Source organism: Epinephelus fuscoguttatus, linkage group LG6, assembly GCF_011397635.1.
Source record: "Epinephelus fuscoguttatus linkage group LG6, E.fuscoguttatus.final_Chr_v1".
NCBI classification, from domain to species: domain Eukaryota; kingdom Metazoa; phylum Chordata; class Actinopteri; order Perciformes; family Serranidae; genus Epinephelus; species Epinephelus fuscoguttatus.
In genome coordinates this window covers 266,889-292,028 of record NC_064757.1, presented here as the reverse complement: position 1 = coordinate 292,028, position 25,140 = coordinate 266,889, and the positions used below count along the sequence as shown (strand labels likewise).

At 42.5% G+C, this 25,140-nt stretch overlaps 2 long non-coding RNA genes across 2 annotated transcripts; one reads left to right on the top strand and one right to left on the bottom strand.

Moving 5' to 3' along the window:
- Positions 1 to 480: 480 nt before the first annotated feature.
- Positions 481 to 4,167, bottom strand: LOC125890297 (uncharacterized). Its single transcript, XR_007449537.1, has 2 exons — positions 3,905 to 4,167; positions 481 to 637 (listed from the first exon to the last, which is right to left on the bottom strand). It is a non-coding gene; the product is annotated as an uncharacterized LOC125890297 (long non-coding RNA).
- Positions 4,168 to 18,575: 14,408 nt separating this feature from the next.
- LOC125890293 (uncharacterized) lies at positions 18,576 to 24,415 on the top strand. The gene is made up of 5 exons (XR_007449533.1): positions 18,576 to 18,654; positions 19,499 to 19,542; positions 22,215 to 22,279; positions 22,403 to 22,474; positions 24,008 to 24,415. It is a non-coding gene; the product is annotated as an uncharacterized LOC125890293 (long non-coding RNA).
- The last annotated feature ends 725 nt before the right edge of the window (positions 24,416 to 25,140 follow it).

Sequence of the window (25,140 nt, the reverse complement as noted above, 5' to 3'; positions counted from 1 at the left end):
TGGGCCACAACCCAGCCATCACAATGCCAGATGTTAACCAAAAACAGACCAAATAAACCAGCACTCAACCGAATGTGGGCCACTGAACAAAAAAATGAATCCATTATTAACATGCTTGTTTCTCACATATGATCCACAGCAGTCATAATGCTACATATCAACCAAGAGCTGACCAAATACATTAAAACTCACTCAAATGGGAGCCACAGTTAGCTCTCAGACTTAACTGATTTACAGTCTATGACCTTGTCTAGCCTGCACACTTAAGAAGTCACAACCAAACCATGATAAAATTTTGTCAAATATGAAAAAATAGAATAATAGTCTGAATTTGTGGCTACATGCCATTATGGTACCCCCAGATACTGTTTGAATGGGGGCATCCAGTGGTCCAGTCTTGTTGGGACTCACCTCGGGGTCTAAGATGAAGAAACCTAAGAGTAAGAATTGAAGAAATGACCAGACACGAGAAACAACTGGTGAACGGTAGAGAACTATGTTTTATTTTTTTAACCTTTTCCATAAAACAAAAAGGAAGAACAAAATTCAGGCCAAATCAGCGAAACACAGTTGTTGACCTCCGAAAAACTCCAAAAAAATCTTGCTTGGCCCCATCACTGCTCGTCTTCTTGTGGCCCTTTAAGAAATGCACAAAAGAACAAATTTAGTTGACTCAGTAAAGCAGTACTGTGGTTACTGTATATGGCGGCAGTGAGGTGAAAAACACAAAACCTCATCAGGAGACCAAACAAAAAAGGCCCTGTAAAATGATACAAAGTTATACCATATTGTGTTGATGTCTTTCAAAACTTCAACTTCAAAATCTATAGTGTGTTTTTACATTACAATTTATCTGAAGCTATAGTTGATATTATGCCTGATCACTGACCCAATATCTGCTTGCTCAACCTCATTCTGTTTAGATTAGATAAGATTAGAGTAGACTAGATAGATAGATAGATAGATATTGGCCACATGCAAAGCTAAAACCAAAGTTAAAAAGACAGTGCAATTAAATGCAGAAGAACCAAGCTCATGACTGTACCAATAAAACACAAGAATAAATAAGAGAATGTTATACCCTTACCCACACACATTTACAGTAAAAACAATTGTAAAAACATTGCTCTCAAACAAATAAATATAGCAAATAAATAAATAAGGATAACGCTATACAGTATATCAGCCTCCATTCTCTGGCCTTTTAACACACCTGAAAAACTGCTACAGTAGCTGGAATAAAACAAACGTGAGGAAATGCTGAGATGAAAGAACTTTTACCATGACAGACAAATTATTATTAATTTTCTTCTGTCATTCCAAAAATGTAAACACGAGTGAGAAACAGATTGTTTCTTCTACAGAGAGAGATAGTGTTTATTTTTTATATATTATGCCAATGTAAGTATTACTGTATATTCCACTGCAACATGGCTGAGGTTCTCAGTTGGAAGCAACTCCATCCCACATATTAAACCTGCCACATATTAAGTCGGAGATGACAATGAGTCAGCTAGCCTCACTCACACAATTGCTGTGTAGTTACACCAGTCAACCACACGGTGAAGCTGCATGTTAACATTAGATATGGTTTTGTGTTTGATAGGGCGCTGTTTCATTCCAGCTCACTTAACTTGTTATCAATGGAAAGAAAAGCAATTTTAGTTTCAAATGAAGTTGGACATAACAATGGAGAGCAGGGAGTGGAGGAGGAACAGAGCAGCGCTGCAAAGACACAGCGTCAGAGCGGTTAATTTTTTTTTTTTTTTTTTTAAGCGTCGGAGCAGTGAAGTGAAACAATAACCTGCAGATCGGTGACGTAAACTCCACTCGTAGTAGTAATAAAACAGTGAGGTTGTTGATGAATATTTAGCTTTTTACTCTGCTCAAACTGCAGAAAACTAATGCAGTGGCTCGTCATTATTGCTGGGATGCGCGATGCCACGTAGCTCTCATATACTCGTGGTCTCACTTGCTATTCCAGTCATTTCAAGTACCATAATTTAGCACCGATTCATTTTAAGTGAACCAGTACTCAGTAGTACCAACGTGTATTGGTACCAAGTACAAAAAGTACCGGGTTTCGGTACCCAACCCTAAATGTAATGGCCCTTTTCCACTACGCAGTTAAAGCTCTACTAGACTGGGCTCTCTACTCGACTCGGTTTAGGTCCTTTTCCATCACAACTGAGTTCTTCATAGTTCCTTCTCAGTGTGGGCAGGGTCATTGTATCACAGCGGCTACGGCCTCATCGCTCTCTTTTTTCGATCCTCTCGTCAGCTCCAACCTCACTCGTCTGCAACTCGATTACGGACCACAGCGTGGTTTTGAACACAACAGTCAGGTGAAAGAACAACAATAGTCTCAGTACAGATCAATGGGCGCTGCTGCCGCTGTGTTTTTGAAATTAGCGAACTACAGGTAGAGCTGCAGATTTCTCATTCCCCAGCTGTTTGATTCTAGGGCTGCACAATATATCGTTTTACATCGTACATCGCGATGTGCGCATGCGCAATAGTACATCCCAGGATGCGCGATGTTTTCTCTCTCTCTCTTTCAACATTTCAACTTTTGTTTCGCTTCAGAAAAGCTCTGAACCAGTTCCTTGCGCCACTCTCTCTCTTGCTCTCTCTCGCTCTCTCTTTTTTCTCCCTCTCTCCCTCACTTGACTGAGCAGGTGGCCTGGCAGTGGCATCGCCCCTCCTCCCCATGTCCTCAGGGAAAGCAGTATGTTTGGACAGCTAGATATTAACTAGGGCTCTTTTCGACTAAGGATTTTCAGAGTCAAATCTGATTCGTCAGATTTGCCCACAGTCGACTAATAGTCGAATCATGTTGTTGTTTTTCCGTTGTTTTTTCCGCTGGGGGGGGGGGCATCCGATGGGGGGATCGCGGCAATTTTAACACTGTACAATTAGCACGATTTGCCGCATTTACCGTTTATTAGCGGCCAAGCACGTCCTGTCCATGCACCGTGTTTCTGTGTTTGTGTGTGTGTGTGTGTGTGTGTAGGCTACGTGCGGTGCGCCCGCACATGAGAGAGCCAGCAGGTGTAGGGGCTGACTGACAGAGATGAGAGAAGGAGAAACGCTGTTTAAAAAAAAAAAAAAAAAGAATGCCACAGTCTCGTTAATTAATGAGAAAAACACTGCGTCTTTTTCCGCTCCGGAGAAAAGAGTTAAAACACCTGAATAAACTGATTCTTCAGTTGGCATTAGATAGGCTAACAGGATATTCTCCATCCTTCCCTGATCTTGTTCATTAAGCTGCGTGCACAACATCACAGAATGAAAACGTGAAGTCCAGTCGTCGTTGTGTGGCCATGATACCTGCATCAGTGCTGGTTCAGGGGTCGAGCGTTACAGCACCATGGACAGCGCCAGCTCTGTCTTTTAAAAAATTTATTTATTTTAATTTTTTTTTACTGCGCAATCGATAGACAGAGAACACGTCCCTTAGTTTAATTTTGTAAATAAAACTTTCGGCCGAATTTAGAGAAATGGAAATGGAAAGACAGCCAGGGAGAGAGGGGGAGAGAGAGAGGGAGGGAGCGCGAGTAAGTGAGAGATGCAGGTGAGCGAGAGAAAGAAAGAGAGACAGTGCGCGGTGCACGAGTGCTCACTGTGATGTTTGTAGGCTATCAAAATACAAAGGCTCGCCTGACCCTATATTATAAGAAAACAAAGGAATTGTGTGTAAACCAGATGTCCAGCAGCAGGGAGCAGCCCTATATATTCATAATGGTATGATCTTTTTTTCATAACCACATTTTGTGACTATTCGACGACGAGGGTTATAGTCGAATAAGACCTCTCCGAATCGAATCGTCGACTATTCAAGGTCAGCCCTAGTGTTCACAATGGATTTTTATCCCGTAAAAGCGTGACTGTGGTTGTTTCTCACCCTGTGTAAGGTGCTGTGGCGTGAATCCAGCTGAACAGAGCCCGTAGCCCGCGTCATCAAAGTGAAACGTAACGTGTTGCGCACTGCTTGTTTATAAGTCTGTCAGTCACTAGAGCAGAGCTTCACCCTCTGAAGTCAGTGTCATCGCTAGTGAAGCCAGAGGTACTGTCGTACTCTTTCACATCTATTTCTGTAACGGAAAATGATAACGACATAATTCTTCTTTTTAATGAAACCGGGACACTTCAGGCTTTACATCTGTCTCATCGGTGTGTCTGTAGCTTACCCAGAAGCCGAGCAGTCAAGCCGGTAAGATCAGCTGTCCAATAGGAGACCTGGGTGCCGTCACATGACGGGCTAAACTCCAATGGGGAAGCTGTGAGTGATCACATGACCAGCCAAAGATTGTTTATTTACATGAAGATGATTACTCTGTTGCTGTATGATCAATACTATCAGGAAATCTCCTATAAATCCTAATCCTGATCTCATTTAAAGAAATGTGATCATTTGATAGTGTTTATTTTTTAATATCGCAATATTATTATATTGCAGAAAATCGCAGAAAATGAAAATATCGCAATGTCATTTTTTTTTCCAATATTGTGCAGCCCTATTTGATTCAGAGTGTCACAGGGTTTCCCACAGTTAGCGCAGTTTAGCCCATTTAGTGTTTATTAGCGGTCCAGCTCGACCTGACCATGCACCCGTGTCTGTGTGTGTATGTGCGTGTGTTTACGGGCGCCCGCACATAAGAGAGACAGCAAGGGGAGGGGCTGCTGCTGACAGAGATGAAAGATGGTGAAATGCTGAAAAAAATACAATTTTTTTTTTTCTGTGCAAGACTGTGACGGGCCGCCACAGACTTGTTAATTAATGGGAAACACTGGATGAATAAACGGGCAATATGAAAGAAAAAAAAACCTCTGCTCTTACCCTTGAAGCGGCAGCTAGGTGCACTGGGCTGATTTTACATGCCTACCTTCATATCATTGATGTGGCAACTTGTCCAATCAGAGTCAGACTCGAGTCTGGTGTTCAGAGTTTAGCCAAGTGAGGAGTGACCCAGCCTTTAGTCTATGGATATAAGCTGATGCAGCCTGAGCCAGAGGAGTTGTTTATTTATATATTGTATGATTAAAATTCGTTTCCGAATTTTCTTTTCTTTTAGGGCTGTATTTTGAGTTTTTACATAGGGAAATAGTTGGGTTGCATGGTTCAGTCACTTGCAAAATAGTCAAAAACGGATAGTTAAAATCAATGTAAAAAATTGTGATAAAATCATGATCATGATATTTTTGCTGTATCGCCCCTAGTTGTAATATTGTAGCTAATTTCACCAAGTTAGGCTATTGTGGTTTTCAGCTGAATAGCTGCGAGTGTTACTCTACAGGTCACTTGTGACCTAGGGTGTATTTCAAATAAACCTGCCTTTGGTTTAATGTATTCTTTTGAGCTTTATTCCTTCAGCTGTGAGTTATGTTGTAGCCTATGTCTGTGCTCTATAGTTTTAATTGCAAATTACAACTGTTAAGTAAGTTAAAGATGTGTTGCTAATGACAGCTTGAAGTGGCGATAAGGTCTTAAAGGTTTTTTGGAAGGTCTTAAAAAGTCTTAAAAAGGTATTGACATTAACCTCAGGACTGCATATACCCTGCCCTCATTTTTTTTTACACATGCTGACAGCTTCATCTTGATTTCTGGTGTAGAACAGTATCACGCATGTATTGCAAAAAAAGTATTGTAGCTGACTTACGTGTGTGCTGTGAGGCACGCCTTTTCTCCTCCCTCTCTCTCCTCCAGGGCTGCCCTGACCAAATTGGGGCCCTAAGCGAAATTTTATTTGGAGGCCCCCATCCCAAATGTATCATAGGTACAAAATGACCGTACAACAACTTGCCATTTAACTTGACAACCTTTACTGGCAATAACAAATGTACTGTAGATACAGTAGTTTGGCTGTATGAGTCAAATAAAATAAAAAATTCAACCTGAAATAAATAAATAAATAAATAAATATTAAATAAAAATAACTTCAAACTGAAATAAATAATCAAATCTGAGTCACAAATAGCCATCAATTACTCATTAAAAGAAAGTAACTTCCACCACCTCATTTCCTCACCCTTGATTAAACACTTAAAATAAAATAAAAGAGGGAGACAGGTTTTTCCTCTTTAATCTTATTTTGTTATATTTCTCCCTTTCCCCTCCCTGGAGGCGTCCGATCTCCCTCCGCCCTCCCCTCTCCCACCTTAATTAAACACTGAAAACAGAAATAAAATACAGAGACATTCTTTTCTATTTTCATCTTATTTAGCTATATTTCTCCCTCTCCCTTTCTGGGAGCATCCGACCTCCCGGCCCCACACATACCCCCGAGGCTCAGGTCTCCCCTCCGTCCCCGCACACACTCCTGAGGCTCTTTGGACGACATGTCGACAACTCTTCACCTGCTGCAGCTCTGCAAGTGCCTGCCAGCGCACCTCTTATTGTTCAGATGTCGAGTGCTGTCAATCATTGCAGCGACGCATGGGCGGTCGGGTCTTTTCTCTCCTTCCTCGAGGTGATTCTACACGCGCCTCACGGTAGCGCATGTGCGCATCGGTTGCGCATATGCGCATATGCGCAAATGCGTCCCCTCGCGCAAAATGTGGCCCCCCATGGAAGATGAGGCCCTATGCACAGCGCGTGTTCTGCGTTTAGGAGGCGGCCCTGCTCTCCTCCCACCATCCCTGTCTTCGGCGAGATGAAGCCACCTTTTTATATAGGCCTCCACCTCCTGGCCAGTTGCAGTGGCCATCAAATGGTTGTTTCTCACTGTTCCTAAAAATTGAGAAAACTTTAAAGCTTTTGATAGATTACACACAATGGTGAGAAATGCTTGGCATGCTATATAAATCATCGACTTTAATGTCGACTGGAATGTTGCGTCCCTCTTAAAACGAAAAATATCGATATATTAATAATATTCCCAATTAGGCATCACCTTTTGTGTCCATGTTTATTTCTATCATGTGTCTTACATTTCCTTTTTTGAAATAGGCCTATACAAAATCAAATATGGTGGTCAAGTCAAGTCAAGTCAAGTCAATCTTTACTTAAAGTGTAGAATCACCATGCAGCATGGTCTCAAAACACTTTACAATTTAAAATAAGGTATGCATGTGGCAGGCATACCAGTACCATGAATAAATACAAATTACCGTACACATAACACATTTATATATACACATATATGCATGGCCACATATGCAGGTATTGATAACACATGTTTAAAAATGCCATACAATAATAAAAATAAGAGGAGGGAATAAAGCAGTCTAAGAATGGTTATAGTAAGATGAGTAAAGGTGAGTTTTTAATCTTGATTTAAAAATATCCACTGAGTGAGCTTCCTTAACATGAGAAGGGAGGTTGTTCCAAAGAAGGGGGGCACGGTAGGCAAATGCTCTATGACCGGCAGTTTTCTTTTTAACAGGGGGTAGGACCAGAAGGCCGGCATTGACTGAACAGAGAAGACGTGCTGGTGTATAGAGTGTTATTAGTTCGGATAGGTAGGGTGGAGCAAGTCCAAGCAGAGCTTTGAAGGTTAAGAGAAGTATTTTAAAGTCAGCTCTGGCCTGTATAGGCAACCAGTGAAGAGAGGCTAGGATGGGTGTGATGTGAATGAATTTTCTGGATTTGGTCAGCACTCGTGCTGCCGCATTTTGAACAAGTTGAAGACCCCTAGTGGTGGTTTTGGGAAGACCGGAGAAGAGGCTATTGCAGTAATCTAATCTGGTAGATATGAATGAGTGGATGAGGGTTTCAGCATCACGAAATGATAGGATGGGCCGGATTTTTGCAATATTCCTGAGGTGGAAGAATGCTGACCTGGTGATAGCCTTGATGTGTGGCTGAAAGGTGAGATGAGAGTCGAGGATTATTCCAAGGTTTTTAACTGTTGGGCTTCCTGAAATAGTGCAGTTTTCGATATTTATGGCCAGATTTTCGTAAAGATGAGTCTGGTTTGGTCATTAAACATGTTTTAATTAACACTAGGGATTAGATACACATTCACATGTGCGTTGGCAGGTGAGGGAGCATCAATAATGGATGCTGACCTGTATGGGTAACCTTAATGAAATTATGGCCGACACGCGTGTTGAAGCAATTTATTACATCTTTGACTTGGCTGTAGCCAAGTAACTTGTGCTACTTTAAAGTCCATGCTACTTGGCTCATGTCTTTGCAAAGCCCCGTGAACGCCTTGGCTCTTTGATGTGTGCCAGCATGTGATTTGAAATAATAAATCAAAATAAATCAAATACACTTGAAAATGTAAAAAGGCCCTGTCACTGTCTGGACACATTAACAGTTGTGCCAAGTTTCACACGGATTGGGCACTTTACTGCAGGTGGAGAGACAGAATGACACAATGACAGTATAGACCACATTTCGTCATGACAGAATGACAGACAACATTTCATCGTTATAGGATGTTGTCAACACCATTAACTACACTCACCTAGGCTATAACATACAAATGTAATTTTGACATTTGAAACAGGTCAATCTTGGACCAATTTTGCATGCTGCACAGACGTCTAGATTCGGTGGTGGACAGCACGTCCAGTTACGTGCTAATATGAACGTCACTTCAACATCTAAAAACGGTCCAATAATGACGTCTAAATCTTGGATTTATTTTGCACGTTGCACGTTGCTTTAACGTCTAGACTTGGTACTTGACAAACCACACGCACACGTCCAGATGAGGTACAAATGTGAACGTCAGGTCCACGTCTAAAAAAAGTCCAATAATGACGTCTAAATATTGATTCTATTTTGCACGTTCTGCTGACGTTTAGATTTGGTCCTTTACGGGCGTCCAGATGAGATATAAATGTAAACATCGGTTACACGTCTAAAAAAAGTCCAATAATGACATCTAAATTTTGGATCTATTTTGCACGTTCTGATGACGTCTAGATGTGGTCCTTGACAGACGTCCAGAGGAGGTACATATGTGAACGTCAGATTAACATCTAAAAGAGGTCCAATAATGACGTCTAAATCTTGGATTTATTTTGCACGTTGCTTTAACGTCTAGACTTGGTACTTGATGAACCACACGCACATGTCCAGATGAGGTACAAATGTGAACGTCAGGTCCATGTCTAAAAAAAGTCCAATAATGACGTCTAAATATTGGTTCTATTTTGCACGTTCTGCTGACGTCTAGATTTTGTCCTTGACGGACGTCCAGATGAGGTACAAATGTGAACGTCAGATTAACGTCTAAAAGAGGTCTAACAATGACGTCTGAATCTTGGATCTATTTTGCACGTTCTGCTGATGTCTAGATTTGGTCCTTTATGGGCGTCAGATGAGATATAAATGTAAACGTCGGTTACACGTCTAAAACAAGTCCAAAAATGACATCTAAATTTTGGATCTATTTTGCACGTTCTGATGACGTCTAGATGTGGTCCTTGACAGATGTCCAAAGGAGGTACATATGTGAACGTCAGATTAACGTCTAAAAGAGGTCCAATAATGACATCTAAATCTTGGATCCATTTTGCACGTTGAATTAACGTCTAGATTTGGTCTTCAGATGATGTCCAAATTCTGAACGTCATTACGACGTCTAAAAAAGGTCCAATTTAGACGTCAAATCTCTAACCTATTTTGCAAGTCGCACTGACGTCTAGATGTGGTCTTCGACGGACCAACCCAATACTGATATGATCTGCATGTCTCTCCGACGTCCGATGTTTGGTGGGCTTCCTTACATGCGGGCCACTTCAGGCTCACATACGGAATAGTCGATGCTAACTTGCCATATTTCAGCCAAAACTGGCCCACATGTGTTTCAACAAAGGTGGGCCACTTCTGCTTCCTTACATGCGGGCCACTTCAGGCTCACATACGCAGTAGTCGATGCTAACTTGCCATATTTCAGCCAAAACTGGCCCAAATGTGTTTCAACAAAGGTGGGCCACGTGTGCTTCCTTACATGTGAGCCACTTCAGGCTCACATACGGAGTAGTCGATGCTAACTTGCCATATTTCAGCCAAAACTGGCCCAAATGTGTTTCAACAAAGGTGGGCCACGTGTGCTTCATTTCATGTGGGCCGCTTCAGGTTCACATCTGTTTTGTCCGGGCCAGAAGAATGCCTACAGTGCCGGATCATTGCCAGAAGTGGCCCACATCCGTCTGCTATATGGGCTCAGTGAAAATATTCTGTATATAGCCTACACTTCAACTGATATTGATTTTTTTAAAGTGACTAAAATAAATTTGTTGCTGACCCCATCCACAGCAGTACATGCTGTCTTAGCTTCTGTGGTATTCCTGCCCATTTTTGCAAAGTGGGAGCGTCCTAACCCAAATCTACTGAAGAAAAGGGAACTGTCCCTTTAAACTCAAGAACAGCAGATGAGTAAAATATTGTCTTCAGGGTTTGGAGCCAGACTGGTGCCTTGGTGTGGATTATGCATATTCTGCCTGCCTCTGTGTTCAGGTTTCATCTCACAAAATTTAATTGTCAATTCTTGGGAAAACAATTAAAAATTAAACGTGTGCTGACAAACTGGCAGTAATAATGCCACTAGTGTGCACAATATTCATTCACTGTCTTTATGTCAGGATAACATGAATACTCACTGGCTCTGAAGCTCTTGTGGCAGGAGCTTTTCATTCATTCATTCATCTTCTAACCGCTAAGGGTCGCGGGGGGGCTGGAGCCTATCTCAGCTGACATTGGGCGAGAGGCAGGGTACACCCTGGACAGGTCGCCAGACTATCGCAGGGCTGACACATAGAGACAAACAACCATTCACGCTCACATTCACACCTACGGACAATTTAGAGTTATCAATTAACCTAGTCCCCCATCTGCATGTCTTTGGACTGTGGGAGGAAGCCGGAGTGCCCGGAGAGAACCCACGCTGACACGGGGAGAACATGCAAACTCCTCACAGAAGGGCTCCCACGCCCGGGATCGAACCGGCATCCCTCTTGCTGTGAGGCGAGAGTGCTAACCACCACACCACCGTGCCGCCCAGCTTTTCATTTCCAAAATTTCTGGATCATGGGGGGAGAACACACCCAGATACACAAACATTATCAACCATTGGCTTACTGTTGGAGTCATGGGCATGCAAAGTACTACTCAACTGCTTCACAGAAAACATTCTCATTGTGACTGATCTGAACTTGCTTTCATGAAACAAATCCAATACTGTATGTCTTGCCTCCGTTTGTCCATCTGTCCCTGGGTTTAATTATGCACCCCACCATCCAGTGATATCTTGTCACTCCTGGTTCTTCAGCCTTCTCGTGATCTCACAGGTGATGCACTGCAAGGGGTCCTTTACTGTGTGATATACAGTTTGGACACAGTGAAGAATATGGTAAATGGACTGTACTTATGTAACGCCTTTCTAGTCTTATCAACCACTCAAAGTGCTCTAAATTCATGTCTATCATTTACCCATTCACACACATTCATACACTCATAGCAGGTGCTAGGGGTGCTTACCCTGCTCATCAGGAGGATCTACGTTAATCATTTACACACATACTTTCACATGCTCCATTTCTGTCAATTATGTCTCTCTCTGTATACTGTACATATATACATGCATAGACACATACATATATATACTGTGTGTATATATATTATGTATAGTACATATGTATTCTCTCTCTCTCTCTCTCTCACACACACACACACACACACACACACACACTCACACACAGAGCTCCAAAAGGAAATTTTATGAAAAAGGGGCATGTTTTGATGAAATTCTTAAGTTGTGTCTATATCAACCCCCTAACGTTACGGTTTGCGTTATACAGTAACGTTACTTTAAGCTTACATTTCAAATTCGTTCACCAACAGTGCTGAACGTTATGTTATAACGTTAGCTGAGTCGTAAATTAGGTTAACTTAACTCAGCAACAACCAACTGTAACGTAACGTAATGTTAATGTCATTACAAAGAATTGCTGCCTACAAACAGAACAAGCAAAGCCTCCCCACTACTCTCCATTCAATATTAACGTTATGTTTTGCTGGCATTAACAACAGCTAACTTCAGTGTTAAGTTACCTGTAACATTAACGTTAGCTAATTTAACTAGTATCTTGACGGTTACAGACAGTAATTGACATGAAACTACAAACAATAACGTTAGGTTATCAACTTACAGAAAATATAACAGGGAATGGTTTCTTACCTGATGTCGCCAGAATAATAGTAATAATGTGTAGTTCATGTAGTTAGAAGATGAAACAGATCCCACCGGACCCTTCCGTTGTCTCCATATTCCAGTTTTTTTTGTTCTCCGTTAACAATGACAAGCCATGACTCACTAAATAAGCAAGCAGGTGTAAAATAAGCCAGTTATTAAGATAGGTAACGTTATTCGATGGGCAGTCAGTCGCGCCGATGTCCCGCAGCATCACAGTCATTCAAACTGATGTAATTTCAAATTAAGCGCGCAGAGTTGTCATTGGGCAGTAGTGATGTGCGAGTCATGAGCACGAATCGTTCAAAACTCAAGATTCTTTATACTGACTCGGGAATTACGAGTCATTGTCTCTATTAACGTTCTCACTGCTGCTACCACCAGCTAACTAGTGATGTGCGAGTCATGAACGAATCGTTCAAAACTCGAGATTCTTTTTACTGACTTGGGAGTTACGAGTCATTGTCTCTATTAACTCGTTCACTGACTCACTGCTGCTACCACGAGCTAACTGCAAAGAGGAGAAATGCCACAAACTGTTATTCTAACTGCAACTGCGTAAATGTATCAAGCTAATTGATGTATTAGCTCCATGGCTGAAGCAACGGCTCTGGTAATTATTTCAACCCAACTCTCCTGTCTCCTGTCCTTTCTGCCCAAGCTGAGCTGTATCACAGGCTGATACAGAAAAAGAAGGATTGACTGACCCAGTAGCTCCAGCTCGTAGAGCCCCTCCCTTACCCGAGAAACTTGCTGCCCCGCACCATTCAGGACTCAACTCGCACCTCGCAGCTCACAGCTCACTCACTCTCCCTCCCAGCTCGTAGAGCCCCTCCCTTACCGGAGAAACTCGCTGCCCTGCACCGTTCAGGACTCAACTCGCAGCTAACAGCTCACTCGCTCTCCCTCCCTCCCTGCTCCCCTGCTCTCAGAGAGCTCCTCACCTGAGCAGTGTGCTGCTCCGCTCCATGCACGGGAAGTCTCTGAGTGACAGCGCAGAAATTATTCTCAATACGAAATCATGTTTGTCTTGCAAATGTATGTATGTAAATAAAAACTGAAAATGAACTACAACCGTGTTGCTGTCTCTCTCCTGCAGTTCCGCCCCATCACGTTATTAATTGACATTTAGAAAATTATAGATTTTGACATGTAAAATTATAATCGTAAGTGATGATAACAAAAATCCCAATACATTTTGTTCCTGTAGCTACTTGTTGAATCCCAGGAATTAACATAGCATATGTTTAATTGATGTGATAAAATTAGATGTTACACCACTGTGGAGATCGGACCCAAAACCTCACGTGCACAGGTCAGAAGAAAACATAGCCTACTTTTTGAACAGGAAAAAATGGATACTTGCCGGAAAAGTGATGTCTGGATGCATTTTGAAATTACAAGCCCAACACAAGCAAAGTGCCAATTGTGTAAGGTGGTTTTATCTTTTCAAGGGGGAAGCACGTCAAATATGAGGAGGCACCTGAGCAGCAAACACTCCACCGTGATTTTACAACAGGGCAACCAAAACCAAACAGCTACTTCTGCACAGCCTACATCAGCAACAGGAACAGTTGCAACAACAACAGTAGAAACTGCAACAACCTCATCTGCTTCTTGCAGCAGCACATCTGTAACAGCCCCACCACCACAATCAATGCAGAGAGTGACAGTCACAGCAAGAGGAAAACGGCAGAGGCAATCATGGGAGCATTTGTCTCAAGGCCCATGATGCCACTACAGCAGAGTAAGGTGGACAAGGCACTGGTAAAAATGATTGCCACAGGTTTTCAGCCCTTTTCTGTTGTAGACGACAAGGGATTTAGGGAATACACTAAGGCACTTGACCCTTCATATGTGCTTCCCCACAGAAGTACAGTATCAAGACAACTTCTGCCTAATCTTTTTGAACAGGTGAGAACTGATCTTCTTGAGAAAATCAAGACGGCACCTGCTGTATGCCTTACAACCGACTGCTGGACCTCCAGCAACACAACAGTCTATATGTCTATTACATGTCATTATGTAAATGACTTCAAACTGCAGTCCAATTTGCTGGACTGTTTTGAGATAACAGACAACCACACAGCTGCAAATCTGGCAAGGGAATTGAGAAGAATAGCAACAGAATGGGGGATCAATGAGAAGATAGTTGCCTTTGAGAGACTCAAAGGCATTCTCTCTTCTGGCTCTCAACAAAGGCGGACGCTTTTTCTCTCGCTCTCTGCATTTCTCTCCGAAACCTAATGCCATGGATTTGATTAGCTGGTCTCTCATCTCCCAAATATTCTCGACAAAGAGACTGGGCAAAGGAGAGCCCGCCTGCCCTGACGGAACGTTTGCAGCCGGATACACGATGGACTCCTGGGAGAAGTGGAGGATCGTGTGCCTGTCGTACCTTTCCGTTGAGGATGTTGTTGACGTCTACATAATTGGAATTATGATAACAGGCATTCTCCTGTTTGGAGTTAGCAGATTCCTGATCTATCGCTAAGTTTGGAAGATGTTGGCAGCACTTTTGGCAATCGAGAAGCTGCCCGTCATGACTGAGGGAATGTGCAGGGCTGTCAACACTCAGACTCAAGCGATATGTGAATTCAATCGCAAGCTGAATGCGATCCCTGAACTCCTTCGCAAGATGGATGCCAACTTGGAGAAGTTGTCAGCTCGGCTCGGCTGAAACTGGCCACCAATTTGGACATATTGGAAGCAAGCCACCGGGAGAATCAGAGAGACTCAAAGGCAGACGAAAAATTGCAGTGTCGGCCTGACCTAAAACAATTGTTATCTTCATTGGCTCCCCAAGATAACCAGCCTTCCCAAGGCCGTTTACCTCTCCACTCTCCTGGATGTTATGCAGACAAGATGCTCCGGCCCTATCTCTAGCCGAGGTCGTCTCCACGGCAACAGCCGTGTCTTCGTCATCAGTTATCAGACGGCAGAGACAATGGGCTGGGACTGAGTGGAGATGAAGTACATGGGCTTACACATACACACACACATGATGACACATATAACACGCACACCCCCTCCAACTCAACGCCTTCTTGGCTCCCACCGCCCCTCCCTCCCTTCGTCGCAGTGTAGCATGGGAGGGTGATGCAATGCGCCCAAATGTGGCTGTGTGCGCGCCCCCCAGTGTCTGTGCTGCGACACCTCCCCTCCCCAACACCAAACCCCCCCACCATATGTGCAAGTCTTCGAGTTTTGTTGTAATGTCTTATTATGTTGCTTATGTGCTGAGGTGGTTTTTTTTCCTAATCCCACACTGTGCCCCCCTACAGGAACCTAGTTTGGGAGTTGCTTTTTTTCCCTCTTCCTCCCTCTTGTTCTCCTTTTTCATCTAAGTAAATGGGGTGCTGCTCGTGTGGCGACCCACAGTTCTCCCACTCCTTTCCTCCCCTGTTATGTGTCACTGTCATTTTTTATGTTTCTTGGACGGGATGTAACTGAAAGGCAATCCCCCCCCAGGGACCAATAAAGGTATTCTGATTCTGATTCTGGTCTAACTGACAGTGCCGCCAATATAAAGAAAGCTATAAATGATGTTCTACACTAGAACCACCTAAGCTGCTTTGCTCACATATTAAATTTAGTTGTGAGGAACGGAATACAGCAGCCTCAGATTCAAGAGATCATCCGAAAGGTAAAATCCATAACTGAATACACCAGACGAAGCACAGTGGCCACTGCTAAACTAAGAGAAATGCAGCTGCAAATGGGACAACCCCAGCTACGACTGAAGCAAGATGTTCCCACCAGGTGGAATTCTACCTATTACATGTTGAAGCGCATCACAGAAGTCAAGGATCCACTCATCTCCACCATGGCCCTGGTGAATCCTCAACAACTACCACTGTCCCTAGAAGAGTGGGAAATAGTCAAAGAGGCCTACGATGTCCTCCAGCCCTTTGAGGAAGTGACTGTGGAACTGAGTTCAGAGAGGTAAGTAAAAACAGTGTAATAATGCATATATTTATTACATATTTTGTAATTGACGCATTTCTCAAAATGATTGATGCTGAGAGAACATCCATACAGTGATTTCAACAATACAAAACTGTACATTCAGTGAGGAAAATCATTTTTTCACTGTGCAACACAGTAGGAATAGAGTAAACACTAAAATAACAGTTAACTGAAACAAACAGTTATGCATTTTTATTGCTGGAGACGTGCAATTTGAAATAGAACTTTGTATCTAACAGGCTACAACTGCAATATGATAAAGAAGAAAAGGGCATAGTACTAGTTACAGTATGGGTTCAAAAGTCATACTAATGGTGAGAGGGCTCCAGAGGGCTACTGCACACCGGCAGAGAAATACCTCCATCCACCAGCCAATATTTGACATGGTTGACTTTCTTATGGCAGAACTAACCAAAAGGTTGGGGGGGATTGAGCAGGTGAACCTGTTCGCAGATGCTACACTCTGGGACCCCAGGTTCAAGAAGCATGCATTTGTGCAGGATAAATATGCAGAGGAGGCTGTGTCAAGGGTGGTGGGAGCAGCATCGAGGGAGGCAAGATCACTGTCTCCAGCAACACCCAGCACAGAGGTAGAGGAGGCTAACCCACCTGTCAGTCCTTCCACTAGTCAGTGCCTTCAATTTGAGCTGACTTTGAGGAGTGGGTTTCCTCACTGAGGCCAGGGGTCCAAAACCCCTTAACAGAGGCAATGCTGGAGATTAAAGGGCTCCTGAGTGAGCAGCTCCTACCCGAACAGCCGACCCTCTGGAGTGGTGGAGATCTCGTGCCCTCGTTTACAAGAACGTGTGAGAGAGAGACAAGGCTCTGCATTGTGGCAACATCAGTGCCATCAGAGCGGATCTTTTCAAAGACTGGGCAAATTGTAACTGACAGGAGAAACAGGCTCAGTCCTGGAAGGTGCGTGAGCTTGTTTTCCTGAATGCCAATTTGTGAAGAGGCGTCATTTTGAAGGAAGCAGGAGTTCATTCATTCTGTACATAGTTATTTTATTCTAATGGTGCACTGGTACAATGTACAGTGTTAGAATATTATTATTTTTGCACTATTGTTTAGGTAACTTATTTTTTCTATTTGTGCACAGTTTCATACATTTTATTATAATGTTGCACTGTTTCACACTGAATGTTAATTTATTGGCTGTTTGGGCTATTTGCATTTATTTAGAGAGAAGGAAAGAAAAATAAATGTTTTGCCTCAGAGACTTCTTGATTTTTAGTCTTTTTTTCACAATGACTTGGGGACTGGAGTGGTTTGGAACCTGTTTGTACATTCAGTGGGGCACACTATGGGTGACTGACTCAAGTGACTCAAGTGACTCGAAAACCCGATTCACTTTAGTGAGCGACTCATACAAACTCGAGTCAGTAAAAGGAATCGAGTATCCCATCACTATTGGGCAGTTCTTCTTCTTCTTATTATTTGGTGTTTAAGGGCGGTTGGCATCTAAATTTTTGCATTACCGTATAGCCAAGGGTTTGTAACTGCCTTGGTGAAACTATAAAATGATAAACACAGAGGCTCAAGTAACTTAAGGACGACTTCTCCCTTTTTCCCAGTCAAAAGCAAACATTGCATATACCACTTCGCTCTTTCACTCTTCACAATAAGAGCCCATAACAGGAAACTCAAAATCATCAATCATAGGTTACACTTTTATCTACTTTAATATTATTAAAAAAAAAAAAAAACACCCCCCCCCCCCCCCCCCAAATAAATAAATAAATAAATAAATTAAATAAAGTACCCCTGCATCCCTCATCGCATAGGCTGTTATATTTAATTGATTGTAAATGTTTTTTTCCATTGCAGTGTATGAATACAATTTTTTTATTAGTTCTGTCCAGGGATCTAAGACAGATTAAAATACACTGAAAAAAGTGAACATGGGCTACCGTTCATGGAAGGAGGGATTTCTATTTGAACTGACCCAATATAACTATGTTTCTGGAATCAATGAAATCTCCTTGCACAGCCACAGATCGTCAGGTGCTGGTAGGAAGCAGGACGTAAATCATAAGATATGCAAAAAAATTCCTCCGCACACTGACATAGACTTTACTATCGAAATTTAATGAAGGGAACAACGCGTTTCGCGTTTAGCGTCATCAGGTTCACCTCATCAGGTGATGAGGTGAACCTGATGACGCTAAACGCGAAACGATATGTCTGACCTGATGAGGTGAACCTGATGACGCTAAACGCTAAACGCGAAACGCGTTGTTCCCTTGCGTTGTTTTTGCATATCTTATAACTATGTTTCTGTCTTTTCTTTGGTTTAATGTATTGTATCACTTTCATTAAATGTAAATCAAGGCCTCATTGGTTCAAAGTTATTACTGACTTTGAATCAAACAGTAATTTTCCATTCAAGTGCAAACGCGTTGCATGTCGTGTGATGACACGTATGCACGTGATGTGCGTAGTGACGTCACCAAACTGGCGAGTTCAAGTTTGGATTTTCCGCCATCTTCCTTTCTCGCATGAAAACGCCACGGAAGAAAAGAGAAAGAAATCGGTAAGAAATATAACAGGACCGTTGAATATGTATATATTTTTCTACATCACTGTTACACAAACGAACTTTACGTCGTTGTTTATCACACGACGTCGATTAGCCGTGACTGTTTGGTATGACATCGACACATTATTAGCTAACGTTAGCTAGCAGAGCTATCCAGGTTTGCTAACTCCAGTAGGAATCATAATTTGATATCTTGTCGTTTTTGATGCATGCTATGGTAATGTTATTTATTAAAGGTTGGGTCTGGAGTTTTGTCTGTTTCTGTTTGTAAACACAACATTCAAACTGGGCCCCTCCTCTGGGCTCAACTGTGTAGCCTCTTGCTCCAGACAGCAGTAGCAGCGGGGAAGTGGGGTGCAGTCTGAGTGGGGCACTGGGGCCGTGGGCCGGTGCCCGGCCGTCGCCGACAACGGGAGCCTCCAGTTTTATGCTCTAATGGGCAGTAGGGCCGTTGTGGTGAGCTGGGAAGCGGGCGTTAGCAGCAGATGCTAACCGCTACCGCTAGCCGAAGTTAGCATCGAGCTAGCTCACCACGGCCCTCATACTTGTTACCAGTCGGGGCTTTGGTTGTCGGTGACGGCCAGGTGTCCTTCCGCGGCTCCGGTGCTTCGCTCGGACTGTGTTTCTTTTTCTTTGCGGTGTCGCTGCCCGATTTGCGATTAACACGACCATAACGGCGTTTGCTGTTACATTAAACGGCGGGCTAGAAGTGGGGGAAAGACACACAGAGTGTTTGCATGTGTTTCAATGGAAAACACTGTAGTCTTGTTTGTGTGTGTGTGTGTGTGTGTGTGTGTGTTACTTTGTTCCCATTAACAAATGTCTCCCTTTCTTCTAGGCCTGAAATGATTGCACATAATCAAAAGCAGCAACTTTTAATCGGTAAGTGGTCATATTTGAATGCCATTTGAACTATGCAGTTGAGTATCAGATGTAAGGTTATGTTCATGATTATTATAAGATTAGTATTAATCTTGTTCATCACCTGTGATAGGGAGTTTTATTTTACGCGACTGAATCCAAAGGGGAATTCGAGCTGTCAAAGCAAATTTGTGTGGTAGTGGAATTCATGGGCAGGGTGATATGGTTGAAAACAATAGAAAAATCAAAAGGAATTTTTGAATATCACACAATATGGTTAATGTATGCATTAAGTCACATGTTAAATAAACATACCACATGGTAATATCCTGTGTCATGTAAAAGAGAAATCAAAATTTCAAATAGTCCTTAAAATGTTTCATACCTCATTTTGTCAGTTCAAGTGGTAATCACGAAGATTTGCCTACCATCAAAGACAAAATTGTTTCCAAATATTACTATATAATCATGAGGACTCTACAGAAAGATGATGATATTTTGTAATATATATTTATAAATTGAGTTTTCAGTATCACCTAATACCAACAATGCAAATGTAATTTGGGTCTTTTTTATGTACCAACCCACTCCCCCTCCCCCTTTCCAGTAGTCTGCTGAATGTGGAAATGTAAAGACTGTGGTGTCACCAAATCACGAAGATCTGAACTTCTGAAGCATTACAAATATCAGCATAGACATTTTGGATGCCGCCGTGCTTACCCTTGCACATATTCAACCTGCCCTTGTTCTTTTACTACCTGGAATGCCCTTAAGAGCCATTTGTCAAGAAGCCACCCTCGACTGAACCCACAAAAAGATCAGCAGACAACTTTGAGATGCCTTTTGTGTGAATACAAGCAAATTTCAACTCAAAGACTACTTGCAGCACTTAGGACAGCATCTGAAAAATCACGAGACTGTAAACTGTATTTTTCAAAGTTGCTCGTACAAAAGAAATGTTTATGGATCATTCAGGACTCATAGGTACAGAAAAAATTGCTTCAGTGTTATCCCATTCAAACTGCAGTTGGAGATAAAGGTCCTCTCTCTACATCTTGGAAACGAAAGGCATACTACAAAAATCATTTCAGTGTTGTAGAACCCTTGGAGTATGTGCTTGACTGAAAGAATAGAAGGTCATTCCAGTATGTTCCAATACTTAAGTCACTGCAGCAGATTCTTAGTTGCCAGCCAATACTAGATAAAGCTATTAATTTGAAATCTCATCATAGAGGGGGTGATGGACTGAAATATACAGTACATGCTTCTTTGATTCACTCAACTTTCAGCAGAATGTATTGCTCTCTAATGAGACTGCTATTTCATTGATATTGTATGTGGACGAATTTGAGATTTGTAACCGCCTTGGCATGTCCAGGAAAATACATAAGATCTTAGGTGTTTATTGGATTTTAGGTAATTTACCTCCAGGGTCCCACTCATCCCTGTCTGCCATAAATTTAGCTGCTTTGATCAATAGCAATGATGTTAAGCAGTATGGATATGAAAAAGTGCTGGAACCTCTGGTAGATGATCTTGTCACGTTGGAGCAACATGGAGTTTTTATCTCTAAGCTGGGAAAGACGATAAAGGGCACTGTTTGGCTGTCTTTGTAAGTAAAAAATATTTTACATTGGACAACTTGAATGAAGCAATACAAACTTTTCCTTTTAAGTGGAATGACAAAAAAAATCGTCCGCATCCTGTACCTCTTGCATATTCAACAAAGAAAAGGATCGGGGGGAATGCACATGAAAACTGGGGCCTATTGAGATTTTTACGTCTTTTGATTGGAGACAAGGTGCCTGCTAATGAACCTGCCTGACAAGTCCTTACTGATTTAAAAGACATTGTAGACCTTGTAGTCACCAGACCTTGTAGATTGAAAGAGGCTTTCCCTGACCAAAGAATTCTGCCCAAACACCACAGCTCATTGAGCAGTTTGGTCCCCTGGTTGCACTATGGACGATGTGTTTTGAGGCAAAACACAGCTTCTTTAAAAGGGTTGTGCATCACACAAACTGCTTCAAAAATGTGCTCCTATCATTGTCACAGAGGCATCAATTTCATGTGGCCCATCAGCTGCACCTGTACAGCTTCCCCACACCAACTCTGGAAGTTAGAAATGTTTCCTCCATTCCCATCGATGTTCTGAATGAGGAAATATCACATGCTGTGAGGCAGAAGCACCCAAACCTGGATCTTTTGTGCATGGCAGAAGATGTGACTTATGGAGCCTTTAACTATAGGAATGGCATGATCATTTCACATGGGGAGCTTGCAGGTCTGAGTTATGTGAGATCATTCAGATGATCATTCTCCAAGAGAAGTCACTTTTGTTGTCAGACGGCTTGATGTACACTGGACTGGAGGTACAATGAACATTACAGAGCCTATATCCTGACCACATCTGCTAGGGGAATCCAACTTCTTGAACACCACAGTCTTACAGACCCATACCAACTGGCTGACTACATTATTCGGAGGCGCCTGGTGGTTCCAAAAAGATATATCCACGTTTAAGGTTACATTATGACCATTGTTTTATGATTTAAAATGTGCATTAGATTATACAGTGGAAATTACTCTGAACTCTGCAATTAATTTTATTTCTGGCATTACTGCATGAATGATCTAAAATAGGTTTTTCATGCCTTGAAATATCTTATTCTCTTTCTCTCTCTCTCCTCCAGAATTTCACTCGTAGCTCCAAGAAGACAGCAACTTCAATCTGCGACCTTTTGTCAGCCTTCTGAAGGTAGATATAAATATATATACTGTATATACTGCTACTACAGAAAGCCAGTCTGACTTGAAGTAATCTTATTCTCTCTCCTTCCCTGTCCCCTCTCTCTCTCTCCCTCCCTCCTCTCTTCTCCAGAATTTCACTCCAAGCTCAAGAAGTCAGCATCCTCCCTCTGCAACCTTTTATTTTGTCAGCCCTTTTCTAAAGGTAGATATACAGTATATAATAATTTTATGCCTGCTCTGCACAGCAGAGAAGGCGTATATTACTATCTCCCAGGACAGACTTTATTTTGTAATCTTCATCTTCCGCCAAATTTGGTAGCATAACTAGTCCAGCTTTGAGAAAACCCCAACGAATCATATATCAAAACGTGCGCCTCGTTTGGGAATGGTGTGCTATGACTTTTCTAAGCGATTTGCGTTACCATGGCGAAATAAATCGTAAAAAACTGACACTGCTTATGATGGGAAATCCCACCCGCGAGGTCTCAAAAAGTCCCAAAAGTCACAAAACTCACCGGACTTTGAAGCCACGTAACTTCGCCATACTCTCACCTAGAAAGGTCATTCAAAGTTTAAACGGGACACACAACCCTCGACATTTTTGACAGCTGCTATGGTTTTCGGACAATCACAGTTTAAGTTTCATGAAGTTTTTGGCCAGTTTCAAAATTTATAATGAGTGTGTATTGCACAGGATTTTCGTGGCGAGAGCAGGTGATGTCATTGCTAGAGTGAGAGGAGGGGAAAAAAATCCATCAAAAATCTCTGGAAAAACTGTGCCAGCGGCCACAAATTTCACTGCACACACATGAAACTTGCCACAAATGTAGGCACGCTTGTTCACATGCTCACACTATGAAATCTAAGCCAAGACACTAACACAGTGGCTTTGACAGTCACCAACTGCTGACAGTCACCTCGAAATTTCTCCATAGGGACCCATACAAAATGAAAACAGGATTTTCAGAAGCGGTCCTTGTGTTTAAATCGTGACTCTGACCACAGTGTTGGCTCCACGAAAAAACAAAACACATCATTGCGTTCCTCAGACTTTCATCTCTTTCACGACATATTGACTGCGGTGATAGGATGTACGGCTGAGGTGTGGTCAGCAGCAGTTCGAGAAGCATTTTTCAGGTTAACTCCCATTCAGATACACAGAGAACCAGACAAGCGTAAAGAAGCACATAGACTCACAAATACACACAGACACACAACACACATTCACACAACACACATACAAATAGATGTACACAGACACACAAGCACACAAAAACACATCCACAAAGAGACACACACACAGACATTTACACACGCGCGGGAGCGCGTGCATCCACACACACACTCATCCATGTAAAAAAGTACATAGACTCACAAACACAGACAAACAGCCCTACCAACACAGAAATACACACTAAGAAATACTGTACACAGACATACAACACACACACACACAAACACACGGACAAACACATATACACACAGCACACAACACACAGCACACACAAATACATCCACAAAGACACACACACACACACAACATCATCACCATCATCAACACACCACCGTGAGCATGAAGACAGCATGGTGGTGGCAGATGCACAGAGGAGCAGGCATATATTGCAATTTCTTCAGAAATTGTCTAGTATGTGTATACTGTTAATACTCAAAGTCAGTCTGACTTGAACTAATCTTATTCTCTCTCTCTCTCTTTCTCTCTCTCTTACTCTCTCAGACTCTTGAGCATGGCTGGAAAGAAGTCTGCAAAGCTGTTGGTTTTTCTGAGTCAAGACAACAAAAGAAAATTGTTGCTGCCAAATGGGATTCCAGAGTCTGTGGAGGAGCTTGTTGATGATGTGAGGAGAGCTTGTGGATTGAGTGGGAACTTCAGGATCCAGTACCAGGACAAAGACTTTGGTGATACATTTGTAAATTTAACATCTACTGGAGGACTTCAGGATCTTGGCATCATCAAAGTAATCCCTTTGCCTGATGAAGACACAGCTCCTGCACAGACAGCTGTTCATGTCAGCCTCAGTAGTGATGACGCCTTTTCCACCTCTGGTGAAACTGATGACACGGTGATCCTCTCCACAACCTCTTCTGGTCCTTCTTCAAGGACCAAGCAGTGGCCCAAAGAGTTTCCCATTCCAAGCTTTTCATATGACACTGAAGTCCAGTTAGAGAGAGGAAATGCTGCTTTCAAGGCAAATGGAACAAGGTTGAAAGTCAGTCCTAGGATGAAGTCAGACATTCTGGAAAAGGTGTCTGATGAGATCTACAAGTATAAAGCTTACCCGAAAAGCTCAGACTTCTGTGAGGTTTCAGAGGCACTGATCAAGAAGCACCCCTGCTTGGCAGAGCCAGGATCTCGGAATGGCTGCTATGGCTGGACACAGAGACTTAAAACCAGGATGGGAAACCTCTGTACCCAACTGAAGGGACTTGGATGCCCGAGCTGGCTGTCAATGCTCTAAAGACCAAAGCTCCAGATGACGCCCATCCAGCAAAAAATGTCAAGCGACCTAAACGTGGTGAGGCCAACCATGTGCCGTCCTATCCAGCTGGCATGACAGCAGACAATCTTGAGATGGAGCGGGAGGTACTTTTGAAGGAGGTGAAGAAACAGAACAATGGGAGGATTATCCGAGAAAAAATGGCCAAGACATTTGCCCTTCGTAGACAAGAAATTGTGGAAAAACAGCCCGAGGTGGACGAACTCCAGGAGCGATGGCCAGCGATGTTTCAAGAAGAAGAGGTATGAGTTAAATCACTGTCATAATCTGTTAATACTATATTTTTGTGAGTGTGTTGTACTCTTGTTTTACTGTGAAACTATGTCCCTGAAAAAAAGAAATTTCAGCATTT